The sequence below is a fragment of the Chrysochloris asiatica genome, unplaced genomic scaffold (assembly GCF_000296735.1).
Source record: "Chrysochloris asiatica unplaced genomic scaffold, ChrAsi1.0 scaffold00213, whole genome shotgun sequence".
Lineage (NCBI taxonomy): Eukaryota > Metazoa > Chordata > Mammalia > Afrosoricida > Chrysochloridae > Chrysochloris > Chrysochloris asiatica.
Window position 1 is genome coordinate 2,803,533 of NW_006408731.1, and position 16,437 is coordinate 2,819,969.

Sequence of the window (16,437 nt, forward strand, 5' to 3'; positions counted from 1 at the left end):
AGGCTGTAAATCTTTAACAGAGCAGAAAGCCTCATCTTTCTCCCAACAAGCAGCTGGTGGGCTTGAACTGCCACACTTGCAGTTCAAACTAACAACCTGGCATTTCAAACTGACCTTGTAGTCCAGTGCTTATCCTATAGTGCTATACCAGGACTCCATAGATTGATTAAATACAGTGAAAGAATACAACACTGACACACACCTTTCCTAATTTTAAACCACTCAGTATCCTCTTACTCTGTTCAAGTATCCCCTTGGTCTATGTACACACTCCTCATGAGAACAATGAAGTGTTTTGAAATATCCATTCTTCTCAAGATCATCCATAGCTGTCTTCTAAATTTCTTGGCATAGATGAATGAGTGCCTTCAATGCTTCATCAGTTTGTTGAAATATTTAAATTTGTATTCTGTCAATTCCTGGACCCTTATTTTTTTTGTCAATGCCTTCAATGCAGCTTTGACTTCTTCCTTCAGTACCATTGGTTCTTGATCATAGGCTCTCTTGAAATGGTTGAACATTGACCATATTTCTTTTTGGTACAGTGACTCTGTGTATTCCTTCCATCTTCTTCCTGCATCATTCAACATTTTGCCCACAGAATCCTTCAATATTTCAAGTTGAGGCTTGAGTTTTTCCTTCAGTTCTTTCAGCTTGAGAAATGCTAAAGATATTCTTCCATTTTGGTTTTCTAACTCCAGGTCTTTGCACATTTCATTATAATACTTGACTTTGTCTTCTTGAGCTGCCCTTTGAAATTTTCCATTCAGCTCTTTGACTTCCTCATTTCTTCCATTTTCTTTACCATCTTTATGCTAGAAAGCAAATTTCAGAGTCTCTTCTGACATCCATTTTGGTCTTTCTTTCTTTTTAATGACCTTTTACTTTCTTTCTGTATGATGTTCTTGTGGGATACCACAAGAGTTCTTGTGGTTTTTGATCATTAAAGTCTAATGCTTCAAATCTGTTCTTGAGATGATCTCTAAATTCAGGTGGGATATGTCCAAAGTCATATTTTGGCTCTCATGGATTTGTTTTAATTTTCTTCACCTTCAGCCTGAATTTGAATATGAGCAATTGATGGTCTGTTCCACAGTCTGCCCCTGGCCTTGTTTTGGCTGATGACATGACATGTTTTCTAATGTCTCTTTCCATAGATGTAGTCAATCTATTTCTTGGGTATTCCATCTGATGAGGTCCATGTGTACAGTGGCCAGTGACATTGTTGGAAAATGGTATTTGCATTGAAGAAGTCATTAGTTTTGCAAAATTCTATCATGTAATCTTCAGTATCATTTCCATCATCAAGGTCATATTTTCCAGCTACTGATCTTTCTTTTCAACCTTCACATTCCAATCACCAATAATTATCAGTGCATCTTCATTGCATGTTTGACCAATTTCAGACTGAAGAAGTTGGTAGAATTCTTCAATATCATCATCATTGGCTTTACGGGTTGATGCATAAATTTGAAAAATGGTGGTATTAACTGATCTTCCTTGTAGGCATATGGGTTTTAGCCTATCACAAACAGTATTGTACTTCAAGATAGATCTTGAAATATTCTTTTTTAACAATGAATAGCATGTGATGCTATTCTTGTTCAATTCATCATTCCCGGCATAGTAAACTCTATGATTGCCTGATTCAAAATGGCCAATACCAGTCCATTTCAGCACACTGATATCTAGGATATTGATCTTTATGCATTCAATTTCATTTTTGACAACTTCCAATTTTCCTAGATTCATACTTCATACATCTCATGCTCTTATTACTAATGGATGTTTGCAACTAGTTCTTCTCATTTTGAGTGTGTCCCATCAGCAAATCATAGTCAGCTCTACTTTGAGGAGGCAGCTCTTCTCCAGTAGTATTTTGAGTGCCATCCAACCTCAGGAGCTCATCTTCTAGCGCTATATTATTCATAATGTTTTCATCTTCTGGCATTATATCTGACAATGATCTGCTGTTATTCATAAGGTTTTCAGTAGCTAAACTTTCAGAAGTAGTCAGCACTAATGATGGCACTTAACAACAATAACAATGATGGTGTTGTAGGATAAGCACTGGACTGCTAACCAAAAAGTCACCAGTTCAAACCCACAGAACCAACTCAATGACACTGAACAACAACAATGCAAAATGTAAGCAATAGGAGAAACTGAGGGTGGATACTTACATAAGTTGAAAACTTTATGTCCACACATAAGGTAGCTCACAAATGCTTACAGAAATAAATGCCAAAAATTGGAAGTAACTAAGATGCCTTTCAATAAGTGAATGATAAAGAAACTGTAGTGCATCCATACAATGGACTATTATTCAGTGATGCAAAGAAATGAGCTATCAAGCCACAAAAAGATAAGGAGGAAACTGAAATGAAAATTACAAAGTGAATTTGTTGTTGTTAAGTGCCAACCCATAGTTACCCTGTATAGACTTTCCAAAGAGCAGCTGGTGAGTTTGAACCACCAGCCTTGCTGGTTCAAACCGACTTTGTAGTCCTCCGCATTAACCCACAGCATCACACCAGGACTGCTACTTATTGTATGCGTCCTACTATATAATGAAGTTGCTTTGAGTCGAATCTGACTAGATGGCACTTAATGACAACAATCGTGGTGCTGTAGGATAAGCACTGGACAGCTAACACAAGGGTTCAAACCCATGGAACCAACTCAAATGTCACTTAACAAACAATGCAAAATGCTAACAATAGTAAGAGTTGTTATGGATAGTGAACATATCTGTAAATTTCCTATTATTTTTCTGTAAAGTTAGAACTGCTTTGAAAATACCATCTAAGGTGTGGTGGATATGTCACTGTTGTTGGTGTCACATGAGGGAGTGCCAATGAGCAGTTTCTATTAACCAGACTAGTTTCCCTTCTCAGCTGTGAGGGAACATCTTCAGCCTTTTGAAACTAATTCCCAAAGGCAATCAGACCGTTCTGGGTTGGTACTCTCCAGCTAGGACTTCCTCTCATCTCTTCTTGAAAACCAGAAATAAAATTTTGGCAGTGCCTGTGTATTATCACCACAACTTTTTCCCTATTTACCATTTCTTCTCCCTCCTAGCACAGTGGAAAGAGCTGTAACGGCACAAATCATCTCGTTGTGGTCCTGGAACCGCATTAAATTCAAAACCAAACACGCTGAATATAGTGTTTCGAAAGTTCTAATATTTACAGGAGCAAACAGCCACATCTTTCTTCCGAAAAGCGATTGGTGTGTTCAAACTGCCGACCTTTCGTTAAGCAGCCGAGCATTTAATCACTGCACCACCAGGAATCCATAGGATTATGCATTAATGATCTGGAAAAAACGGGCTCTTCATTCTGCTTGAAACAGTGGAAACTGGAGTGTGAACCGACTCTTTAACTCCTGAACAAATATACGACAAAACAATTGAGGTGTGTGGGGAATTAGCTCAAATGGTAGAGCGCTCGCTTAGCATGCGAGAGGTAGTGGGATCGATGCCCACATTCTCCAGATTTTGAACTGCAGAAATGGACAGAATTCTTTGAAATCAGTAATCTGCGTGCACCCTTCTCTTTTATTACATACTAGCACTGCGATCCTTCCCCATCTTCACAATCATTGTTATATTTGAGCCCATTGTTGCTGCCGCTGTGTCAATCTGTCCCGTTGAGGGTCTTCCTTTTTGTTTTGTTTGTTCAGAGTAGCTCTGGTCCCAAGAGGATTGGGGAAAAATATGCCCCCCTCCCCCCGCCTTGTTTCTCAGCAGTTCTGCTGTGTTCTATAGGCGCGGATTCTTCCTGTAGTGTGCCCCTAAATGCAGTCACAGTCCTAGGATATGTAGGATAGAGCGGAGGAAATTACGTCTCAGCCTCCAGATTAGGGAACTGCAAAAGGAAGCCCAAAGTAACAAGAAAGTACCTCTGGGATTGTAGCGGGGGAGTTCTGAAACCTTAAGGGTTTTCTAAACTCCAGGATGCACTTCAGAGCTGCGAATTTGTGGCTCTGATCCTAAACAACATTCCATAGACTTTGAAACTGAACGTTACTTTAGTTAGTTAATTATTACATAAAGATTATAAAGACATATAGTTGTGTTACCAAAATTAAATTGGGTTAAAATTAAAGACTCTGAATTAATCTCTTAGCAGAATCAATGAATCCTGGGAGAGAAAACACGAAGGATAGAAAACACGAAGGCTGTTTAAAAAGGGAATGTTGCTAGTCATATAGATGCAAGTGGAGGTATAGCATAAGGAAAGAAGTCTGGGCTGAAGATAAGGTTGGGAACAATTCAATCTTTCACTCATTTAGAACAAATTATTCTTTCATTTCACTTAGCCAATCAGCTAATAAAAATCATCTTAAAAAAAAAAGGAGACCATGGAAAGTGAAAGGGCCACTGAGATCTCTGAAGGGGTAAGAGCTATATCACTGGAATGTAAGTGTAAGAAGACAGACACAATTATCCTTGGTCCTGATCCCACCGGCTTCTGTCATCTGATGTGGACTCTACAACCCCTGGATGTGGATTCCCTGGGGATGACGCTGGCTCAGATAGAGTAACTGATCTTGGTTTCAGAAAATTGGAAATTGGCCAGTGTCTCTTGAAGAATACCATTAGCTATCTCTGCTCCACTGTGAGCCACCCTCAGGGAAATGCCTTCTTGATATAGTCAGTAGCGTGTTAGTCTCATAATCTGAAAGTCTTGAGTTCAAGACTCAGGGCATGTTTTCCTCTTTTCACAGTTGACAGAAAAACAACTCAGTAAAAGCACCAAACAAATCCTATCAAATAATAATCTGAAAGTTGGATCCATTACTCACTGAGAATCACTGAATTTCTTTCTGATTTGAGGATGCCATTGTTTTGAATAAAATGAATGCACAATGTGATTTGGGTTTCCCCAAAAACTACATGCTACATTTTGTGCTTGATCTTTCTCACCATCTCATGGGAAAAAACAGAACTTTCTCCTCCAACATCTGCTTTGAAGATGTCCAACTCACAATGTGTAGTACAGCAAATGTAAAGTCATTTATTCATTGATTCATCCAACAAATATTTCTTGAATACATATCTTGTGTCAGGGACTGCTCTAGGAGTAAAGATTTCAAGAATGAATAAAACACAAAAACCCCATCCAGGTAGAACTACATTCTAATTCACAGTAGTGGAGAGAAACCTACGAGGACCAATAAGAAAAATGCATAAAACACTGGGTGAAGATGTCTATAATGGGAAATAAAGGCAAGTGACATGTTCAGTTTATAAAGGAAGAGAAAGAAAAGTTGTCATCTTGAAGATGCCATTTATTCTTTCTTTCTTCCAGTCAACTTATTGGGATCCTTGTGCCAATTTCTTCTTAACTTTGTCATTAGAATATGTTTTACCTATCAAGGTAACTGGGGGCAATGAGAACTTTTTTCACATAAGGATTATTGGCTTAGTTGGATAAAAGTGGTATATGAAGCTTGGGGTGCAAATCCTTCATGTTTCTTCATGTTTCTTTATTTTATGGAAAATAAAGACTGTAGGAGTCTCTGGGTGGATTAATAATATCTGGAGCAGGACCAGAGCATTAGGAAACAACTGTTGCTTTAGGTGCCATTTTCCTGCAGAACATTAGTCTTTGGCAGACTTTATATCATAGGTGCTCATTAGGGGCTAGGCAAATGGATTTACAGATTAAGATTATAATTTTCCAGAGTTCTTCTTAAAGAATGAATTATGTCCCCTCCCTTCCTAACAGGTGTTGAAGTCCTGGCCCCTATTCCTGTTGATGTAACCCTATTTGGAATAGGGTTTTAGTTGTTTTGTTAATGAGGTCACATCAGTGTAGGGTGAGTCCTAAAACTCATAATTTATGGCTAATACATAGAGAAACATAGGAGACTTCCAGCAGGATAGAGAACTAGGCAGATGCACTACAAGGACCCGCTACAACAAAGATATGAGAGACAAAATAAAACAGACACAGATGAAAATTCTGACATCCTGAATTTTATAAGAAAGATTAGAGAGGTGGATGGAGTGCTTGCTGGGAAAAAAGGCCGAAAGGATGACTAGAAAGGAAACTAACTGGTGTACAGCTGGCCAGACTGGGCTCAACCATCTTGTGAGTAGCTTTGACAGCTGAGGGAGGCCTGGCAGAGTACATTTGCATGGCGACAGGAAAGGTGCAATTTCTTCTTTTTCCCCATGCTTCCCTAATGACCAGAAGTGTGACCAACTCCCACACTCATCCACCCCCAGCCCAGACCCTGCTCTCCAGGAGTTCAGGGCCCCATGTTTGGGAGCCATGCCAGAATGAGGTGGGGGCTGGCTGCACTGTTTTAGTGTGCCACTGAGACCAATAGGAACTTCATCTAGGGCCAGAAACTCTGTTATCACATCCCTCTACAACCACCTCTTGAGTTCCTTGAATTGCAGGAGGCCCCCAGAGATGTCTCCCCTCTGGGTCCAACAACTGCACTATTTGTTTTCACAATCTCACAATGTCCCGGAGACAGCAACAATTTTAACTCACAAAAGAAACAAGATAGAATGGCTCAACTAAATGACCAATGCAGAGCCAGAAAACATTTCTGAGGAAGAAAGGTAATAGAATAGAAGTAACTGAAAAAGAATTCAAAAGAATGATACCTTCAAAGGATCAATAGAAAGATTGAGGAAAATAAGGAGAACACAATAAAAAAAATTAGAAGAATTCAGGAACACTCTACAAGAATAAACAGACAAAATAAATGCAAATTTTGAAACAATACAAAACATGCAATGACAAATCCTGGAAATTAATACTAAGATCTCAGAAATGAACCATACATTGAGTAGATGGGAAACAACGGAAGCCCAAATAGTGAGCTTGAAGAGAAATCTCTCAATACTAGAAGTCTCTCAATGCTAGAAGAACAATCAGCAAAAAGAACGGAAAAATTCGAAGAAAACCCAAAAGTTATGCAGGACACCATGAAGAGGAACAACTTACTGGTGATTAGAATTCCAGAATAGGAAGAGACAAGCACAGAAAAAATTGTTGAAGAGTTGTTGGAAGAAAACTTCCTTAATATCATGAAAGACGAGAAGATAAGAAGCTCAATGAACCCCAAACAGGATAGATTCCAAAAGAAAACACTAAGACATATCATAAGCTAACCTTCCAAAATCAAAGACAAGGAAAGAATCCTAAGAGCAACTAAAAAAAAAAGTTACCTACAAAATAGAAAGACTAAACTCAGGTTTCTCAGTAGAAACCACATAGGCAAGGAGGCAACAGAACGAGGTTTACAAAACCCTGAAAGAAAAAGACTACCAACCAAGAAACATATACCCAGCAAAGTTGTCCCTCAAATATGATGGTGAAATTAGGACATTTCCTAATAAATAGGAATTTGCAATGGCCAGACCAACTTTACAAAAAATGCTAAAGGGTGTTTTTTGGACTGAGAGCCAACAATAGCAGACAACAATCTGAGATCACTATACATGACAACAAAACCCAGAAATCAATCCAGATATGTTGTTGTTGTTGTGTGCCGTGGAGTTGGTTCCGACTCATAGCGACCCTGTTCAGGGTTTCCGAGGCTGTAAATCTTTACAGGAGCAGAACGCCTCATCTTTCTCCCGCAGAACAGCTGGTAGTTTCGAACTGCTGACCTTGAGGTTCTCAGCCCGATTTGTAGGGAGGGAAAATCGTTCAAGTGATAGAGCATTCACTTAGTGTGCTAGAGGTATTAGGATGAACGCCTGCATTCTCCAGTTTTGTGTGCTCCCGTTCCTCTCCTAATTCTTGGTTACCCAATGGTACTCTGATTTACCTGGTTTTCAGGAAGGCAGTGCCACTTTATTCTAGCTTCTGTGTTAGGTTTGAAAAAAAAGTTAAACATTGCATACAAAACAAAATAAGAAACTGAGTAGGCAAAAATAACTTCTCCAAACATACTTTTTTGTGACTTCACAAAATTAAAAAAGAATTTTTTGCAGGAAAATATCATTTTCTTCTTTAAGAGACCAGTCATGAGGAACAACCTGGGAATTGTGTCAGGAGACACAGCAGGAGAGTTTGGCTCTGCCGACTTTGTCCCACTCCCCACCCCCCCACACACACACACAGATTGGCAATCCATGGGCAAAAGAAAATCTCTCCTCTATCAGCTTCTCCTGCTGTTGACTAGGTATTAAGCAGAAAGACAAAGCGGAAAGAGAGATTTGAAACGAACAAGTGTGACTATGAAGGCTGGCATATTGTAGTTGTTAGGCGCCATCTAGTCGGTACCAACTCATAGTGACCCTATGCACAGCAGAACGAAACACTGCCCGATCCTGGGCCAACCTCACTACTGTTGCCATGCTTGAGTCCATCAATGCTGCCACTTGCCCAATCCATCTCGTTGAGGGTCTTCCTCTTTTTCTCTGACCGTCCACCTTATCAAACATGATATCCTTCTCCAGAGACTGGTCCCTCCTGACAATATATCCAAAGCATGAGACCAAGTTTGGCCATCTTGGCCTCCAAGGAGCACTTCTTCCAAAACATATCTATTGGTTCTTTTGGCAGCCCATGGCACTTTCAATATTCTCCTCCAACATCATAACTCAAAGGCATCAATTCTTCCACGGTCTTCCTTATTCACTGTCCAGCTTTTGCATGCATATGAGGTTATAGAAAATACCATGGCTTGGGTCAGGCACACCTTTGTCCTCAGGCTGACATCTTTGCTCTTCAACACTTTAAAAAGGTCTTGTGCAGCAGATTTGCCTAATGCAATACAACTGGTGTGCTTCCGTGAGTGTTGATAGTTGATCCAAGAAGAATGAAGTCCTTGAAAACTTTAATCTTTTCTCTGTTGATCTAAGAATGTTGTTTATTGGTCCAGTGGTGAGGATTTTTGTTTTCTTTACATTGAGATGTAATCCATATTGAAGGCTGTACTCTTTGATCTTCATCAGTAAATGTTTTTAAGTCCTCTTCACTTTAAGCAAGCAGTGTTGCACCATCTGCATATCGCAGGCAGTTAATGAGTCTTCCTCCAATTCTTAAGACATGTTTTTCTTCACAGAACCCAGTTTCTCAGATTATTTGCTCAGCATACAGGCTGAATAAGTATGGTGAAAGAATACAACCTTGTCGCACACCTTTCTTAATGTTAAACCATTCATTTAAACTATTATTAATTCAAGTGGTGAGATATGCTGCTCTTAGGAAGAAAGTGACAATTGAGGCTTCTACTTATCTCCCTGAAAAGTTCATTCTGTTGACAATGCGCACAAAATAAATAGGGAGCCAGATCTTCCTCTAACTTCCAAGATGAACTTCATTTTTAAAATGTATTTTTGAAATTGCAATATTATGCTGCTTTCAAAGAAATTGCATAAAATTCTATTTAAAGCACACCCCAAGTGACATTCCGCTCAGTTGGCCAGAATACAGTTCACCATGCTGTTGGAGAGACATTTGGTCTGTGTGCTAAGGGCTCGAGAGCTCCCGAAGTTTCGAAGTTTACCTTAGCTTTTCTGTCGCTCAAATCTCCTTCTGGAACTTGATTCCCTTTGGCATTGCCCCATATATCGGTCATAAGACAATATTTAAAAATTGATTGTTAAACATGCTTTTCTATTTTGGCTGGAATAACTGCCACTAAATCGAGAAGTTGCGGGTCTCGTAGTTCCACAGCTGGAATGTGCTTTTCTTACTTTCGGAAGATAAAAGTAAAATCAGGAAAGGGAAGCAAGGTTTTCCCCGCAGCCTTCCCACCCCATACTCCTCCCCGTGACTTTTTCGGTAATCCTATTCCTCATCCTCTCTGCTCCTGGAGTTTTTTCCCAAACGTTGTAGTCTGAGAAGTTTCACCCTCAGCCCAGTCCACTCGGGCTTGGTGGCCTGCAGCCTCAGGTAACTGGTAGAAGTGGTGGGTGTGGCATACCAGCCATACGCATCCGACGGGGAATTAGCTCAAATGGTAGAGCGCTCGCTTAGCATGCGAGAGGTAGCGGGATCGATGCCCGCATTCTCCACTTTTGCCTGGTTTCTCCCTTTTGGTTAGGATACTCTGTTCTCATGTCGATTTTGTTGTTTTTGTTCTTTGGTCAATGACTTAGCAGCTTCTCATCTGGGAAAAGGTAACCTTCCTTATTCCCCAAAGAAAATATTGTCTCAATTTCCAGCCTTTTATGCTTTCTATTTCTGTCCCAAAGGTGACACTTCTAGACACTCAGGCCTCAACTCAAACTTCCCTAAACTGTTTTTATCAAGGCCAAAGGATGATCTCTGTTGTTGTTAGGTGACATCAAGTAGGTACCGTCTCATAGGGACCCTATGCACAACAGAACAAAACACTGCCAGGTCCCACGCCAACTGATATGCTAGAGCCCATTGCTACTGCCACTGTGCCAATCCATTTCACTAGGAGTCTTCCTCTTTTTACCTGACCCTCTATTTTACCAAGCATGATATCCTTCTCCAGAGACTGGTCCCTACTGATAATACTTCTGAAGTATGAGAAATGAAGTCTGGTCATCCTGGCTTCCAAGGAGCACTCTGGCTGTACTTCTTCCAACACAGATTAGTTTGTTGTTCTTTTGGCAGCCCATGCATGCTACTTTGAACATTCTCATCCAAAACCATAGCTCAAATGCATCGATTGTATTGTCTTCCTTATTTACTATCCAACAATCTCTGTAGAACTGCAAAATTCAGTGGAAATTTTTATATTTCCTTGTTTAACTTCTTTAATCGGGAGAAAGATGAGGCTTTCTACTCCCGTAAAGATTTACACCCTTGGAAACCCTGTACAGGGTCGCTATGGGTCAGAACCGACTCGACGGCACTTAACAACAACAACAACTTCTTTAATGTGAACATTCCTTGTGCCACCCCCATAAGAATCATCTCTCCCTAGATTGTTGTTGTTGTTAAGTGCCCTGGAGTTGGTTCCGACTAATAGCAACCCTGTATAGGGTTCCCAAGAAGCAGCTGATGAGTTTGAACACCCGACCTTGTGGTTCAAATCCACCTTGTGGTCCAGTGCTTTATCCCACAGTGCCGTGCCAGTACTAATTAGGTCTTGTAAATCGTTCTGTAAATTTGGGCCCTTCCTTGCAAGGATGTCCTGAACCTTAAACCAGAGCTATCTGATATTCATCACATATCATATTAAATATTCTGTTATTGTTGTTAAGTGCCATAAAGTCACTTCTGACTCATAGCAACCCTGTATAGGGCTTCCAAAGGGGGGCTGGTGGGTTTGAACCACCAACCTTGTGGTTGGCAGTCCAGAGAGCTTTTCTACAGTGCCATACCAGGACTCCAAGAGGATACTGAATGGTTCAAAATTAGGAAGGGTGTGAGTATTGTTATATCCTTTCACCATAGTTATTTAATTTGTATGCTGAGCAAATAATCCTTAAAACTGGATTACACGAATAAGAATGTGGCATCAGGATTGAAGTAAAACTCATTGTTGTTGTTGTTAAGTGCCGTCAAGTCAATTCCGACCCATAGAGATCTTTTATAGGGTTTCCAAAGAGCGACTGGTGAGCTTGAACCACTGACCTTGTAGTTCAAACTACTTTGCAGTCTGGTGCATTAACTCACAGCACCACACTAAGACTCATTAACAACCTAAAATATGCAGATGGCACAATCTTGCTTGCTGGAAACAAATAAGACTTAAAAATATTTCGTGATGAAGATCAAAGACTATAGCTTTCAGTATGGATTGCTCCTCAACAGAAAGAAAACAAAAATCCTCAGCACTGGACCAATAAATGATAAACAGAGAAAAGACTGAAGTTGTCAAAGACTTCATTTTGCTAGGATTCACAATCAGTGCTCATGGAAGAAGCAGTCAAGAAGTCAAATGACATACTGCATTGGGTGAATCTGCTTTGCTCTTTAACACTTTAAAGGTTTCTTTAAAGTGTTAAAGAACAAAGATGTCACTTTGAGAACTAAGGTGCCCCTGACCCAAGCAATGGTATTTTCGATTGCCTCATATGCATGTGAAAGTTGAACAGTTAATAAGGAACATGGAGAAGACTCCATGTACTTGAATTACAGTGTTGGTGAAGAATATTGAAAGTAGCATAGACTGCCAGAACAAATAAATCTGTCTCAGTGGAAATATGGCCAGAATGCTCTTTACAAGCCGAGTATGGTAAGACTTCGCCTCTTGTACTTTGGACACGAAGTCAGGAAGGACCAGTCCTTGGAAAAGGACATTATGTTTGGTAAAGTAGAATGTCTACAAAATAGGGGAAGACCCTCAACAAGATGGACTGACACCGTGGCAGCAATAATGGACTCAAATATAACAATTGTGAAGATGGGCAGTGTTTAGTTCTCTTCTATATAGAGTCTGTATCGGTTGGAACCAACTCAATGGTACCTTAAGAGCAACATATAACTTATTTTTTATGTATTCAGTAAATATAGGATTTAATGGATGGAATCTCCAGAGATGCCAGGAGCACACAGTGAAAATTAGATTCCAGAGTGGATGAAGGTCAGAAATAAAACCCATCACATACTGTGAAATCACTAAATCAGTGTAGACTGTGCAGCCTCGGGATCTCAAAGAGAAATCCCACTGCTGCTGGCTTAGAGGAGCTGGATTCGTTGCTGTTTTTCTATGATAACATATGGCTTAGGGAAATTTTGGAGCACAATTTTTAAGCATTGTTAGAAGAAGAATGGGAGGAATAGGGAGCAGTCAACTAACCAACTCTTCATACACCACATGACCTCTTGTTTCCAGATGTCATTGTTGCTAGTGACCCTATGTTCAACAGAATAAAACACTGCCCAGTCCTGAGCCATCTTCACAACTGTTAAGTTTGAGCCCATTGTTGCAGCCCTGGTGAAAATTCATCTCATTGGGGGTCTTCCTCTTCTTCCACTTACTTTATTAAGCATGATGACCCTTTTCAGGAACTGGAGTTTTTGACAGCATGTCTAAACTATTAGAGATGAAGCCTCACCATCTCATAATATCAACAATTAAGATGAATATTGATTTCTTTCTAAAATCATTTTTTAGCGACAGAAAAACAAAGCAAAACAAATCTCCTTTCGTGTTTCAAGGATGGAATATTTAATTGAAATGTTAAGCTAAAGGTGATTGATTATCTTTGTCTTTCCTAAGTGCATGCTGTGGAGTAAGTTCCAACTCATAGTGATCCCTGTACAGGGTTCCAAAGGACCCTGCGGTTAGCTGTCCAATGCTTATCCTACAGTTAGTGACATATACATAAATAAGTTTCCCCGTGTAGTTTATTTTGTACTTAAACATAGTGGGTGAGCCTGGAAGATAACAGAGCAAGGTAGAACTTGGAAAAGCAAATGTCACAGATCTAGACATCATATGTCAGCAGTCAATTGATAATACTAACTCTTTTTCAATTCAAAGGCCACAAAATATACTTGTGCTATTTAGCGAGAAGGTTTTAGGTGTTACCTCCCCTAGATGGGACATGCTCTCTTTTCTTCCATAAAATCAGCAAGTGAAAATTGTGATGGAAACAAGAAATTTCCTACAGTGATTTTCCCCGGGGTCGTCCTCATCTCTCTTCCTCCTCCTCTCAAATCAATAGATTGCTTCCCTGTTCTTGTCCAAAGCAGTCTTTGTGATGCTAAGTGGTAGTGTACTTGGACTCTGGCTTCAACCTTAGTGGCTAGAGGGTTTGGCAGTTGCTGATCTGAATTGCAAATAAGTTAAAATCCTGAAAGCTGAGTCCCATGAGGGGAATTAGCTCAACTGGTAGAGTGCTCGCTTAGCATGTGAGAGGTAGTGGGATCGACGCCCACATTCTCCAGTTTTTCCCTGCAGTTAAAAACAAGACAAAGACCCAGGAAAGGGTGAAAAGGGATAACGGGGTACAAAGACATAGGTTTCCCTGAACATTTTCCTCGATTTTTGAGTGGCTCCCTATATAGGGTCTCTGTTAGACGAACCTACTCAACCACACTTAACATCAGGTGGTCAGCTCCCTTAAAGATGACAGCCTAGGAAACCCTATGAGACTCTTCTACTCTGTCACATGGAGTCACCATGAGTGGAAATCTCTTCAATGGCACAAATAACAGCTTGGGAAGCAAGAAAGTCAATGACTGGTCCCTAGAGAAGCTAAACGAATAGAATTCATGAGACTGGAGTCTCCCAGTTTGATGAGCCTGGGGAAGAAGTATCAAGAGGGAGAGAATCAGTGAAAGGAAGATTTTGACACCCACAGAAATTCTTACAGAAATTCATGTGGAAGAGGTGGGAGCAGGTGAGTAATCCAAAAGAGATTCTCAAAATGGAAGTGTAAGGGTCTGCCTCAGACTTCACCATCATTGACATATAGGTCACTCTAATGACAGTCCAGTTTTATACCCTTAGAATGGCCTGGAAATTTTAAAAAGGAAAACAGAGGTACAGGTTTTCAGCACCAATGCCAGATCCTGGTGTGGCGCTGGGAAATAAGTGCTTGACTCCAAGGTTGGTTTCAAACTCCCCAGCTGCTCCTTGGAAACCCGATACAAGGTTGCTATGGGTTGGAACCAACTCAATGGCACTTGACAGCATCAACAATGCCAGAACCTAAGATGATTTTTTCCTTTGGTTTTAGAAGCAAAAAAATATATGCAAAATATGATCCAGGGGATGAAGAAAATCAAAACAACTTTACAAAGGAAAACAGTGGAAAGTAATTTTGTCTCCATCATTTCTCAGATCTTGGTTGGGGTCAAGACAGTGAAAAGAAGGAAGAGAGGCTCCTATTGCAGTGGGAATCCTTGCATTTCAACCCTAGCTCACAGCTTTCCTCTCCTTCAGTTTGAGCTAGACACCTGAATCATCAATAACCCTACTGATGATGCTCTGGACAGGAAGAGTCCTGGGAAAGGGGTAGTTCTTCACCAAAACTAGCACTGGTTAGGCTAGTGACAGTGTAGAGGAACTGAGTTGAGTAAATGCTCAACTGCACAGACATCTAGTGCTGCAGAGGTGCTCACTGGGCTTTCCTGTCAGTTTCTTTGTAAGTTAATCAGTTCATTACAGAAGCCCTTACTTCAGCTGACAGTCTCCATTGAGAACTTGTCCAGTCTTCCTCAAGATTTGACACTGTGGCCTCCCACTGAATCATTCAGGCCTCAACACAAATGGCAGTTCTTCAAAGGACCATTTTCTGACCACTAAGTCAATGAGCTTTGTGGCTCTGTAGTTAAGAGCATACTAAGTTACTGTCACATTGTCCATCTCATCTCTAAAATGTAAGTTTCCTGACCCTTTCCCTTTCTTGTTCTCCCAATGTAACCTCAGTGTCTAGGGTTAGCCCAGGACATCTGAGAGAAAGGAGGATTCTGAAAGAAATAAAGAGGAAGGTGGAAAAAACATATAAATTCAAGAATGATTAGTTTGATAATGAGAAGCTAAATTACATTATGATGTTTTCTTAATTTAATTCCAGGTTTAAGAGAGGAAAAAGAGTGAGCTAAAGGGATCTGATATACTTCTAATAATTACAGGTAGGCAGGATAACATCAATTCCACTTCCCTCATGTCACATGACAAATTGGTGAGTGTGTTTTGTCCTCCCAACAGTAAAACAAAAACTAAGGTTATGGTTTACTTACCTCTCTCACACTCAGCACTATTCCATTAAAATGGATTGTTGCTGGTTTCCAAGAAGCACCTTGGGGTTCAAACCTACTTTGCTTGCAGTCCAGTGCATCAACCCACATAACCACACCAAGACTCCAAAAGTGTAACACCTGAACAGGAACTTGAACCCTGGACCCTCAGATTAAAAGTCTGATGCTCTACCAACTGAGCTACCCAGGCCTCTAAGCTATTGCACTAAAGTCTTTGCCTGGTGTGGCTCTATAGGATCAACATTGGACTGCAAACCACAAGGTTGGCAGTTCAAACCCACTGCTGCTTCTTGGAAACCTTATACAGGGTTGCTATATATTGAAACTGACTTGATGGCACTTAACAACAGCAACAACCTATTATTGTAGTGGTGGTGTGGCATGGAGTCAGTTCCAACTCAGTTCCAACTCAACGGCCTGTCAGTTAAAGAACTACTGGGGGTGAAAATGTTGTTGATAACTACCGTAGAGTCCATTCCAACTCATAGCAACCCTTTTTTTAGGGTTTCCGAGGAGTGCTTAGAGGATTTGAACCGCCGACCTTGGGGTTAGCAGTCCAGGGATAGGAGATGAGATAGGAAAAACGCAAGATCAAATTTACTACACTTCAAAGTGTTTCTTTGGCTTCTCATATGCTCTTAAATTCAAAAGAGGAAGATTTTCTTTGAAGTCAACATTTTCTTCATCTACATTCATCTGTAAGCCTACTGGAAAGATGCTGTTATAGAGCAAAAAATAACAGAGGAGCAAAGCTGAAGTGAAAAAAAAAAGGGGAGGGGGGAACCAGGTACAATTTCAACTAACTCCGGTTGTTGTTGTTGTT

At 40.3% G+C, this 16,437-nt stretch overlaps 3 non-coding genes across 3 annotated transcripts; 2 read left to right on the forward strand and 1 right to left on the reverse strand.

The window, feature by feature from the left end:
* Positions 1–3,422: 3,422 nt before the first annotated feature.
* On the forward strand, positions 3,423–3,495 carry TRNAA-AGC. Its single transcript has one exon. It is a non-coding gene; the product is annotated as a tRNA-Ala (tRNA).
* A 6,429-nt stretch (positions 3,496–9,924) lies between these two features.
* On the forward strand, positions 9,925–9,997 carry TRNAA-AGC. Its single transcript has one exon. It is a non-coding gene; the product is annotated as a tRNA-Ala (tRNA).
* A 5,734-nt stretch (positions 9,998–15,731) lies between these two features.
* On the reverse strand, positions 15,732–15,804 carry TRNAK-UUU. The gene has a single exon. It is a non-coding gene; the product is annotated as a tRNA-Lys (tRNA).
* Between the last annotated feature and the right edge of the window lie 633 nt (positions 15,805–16,437).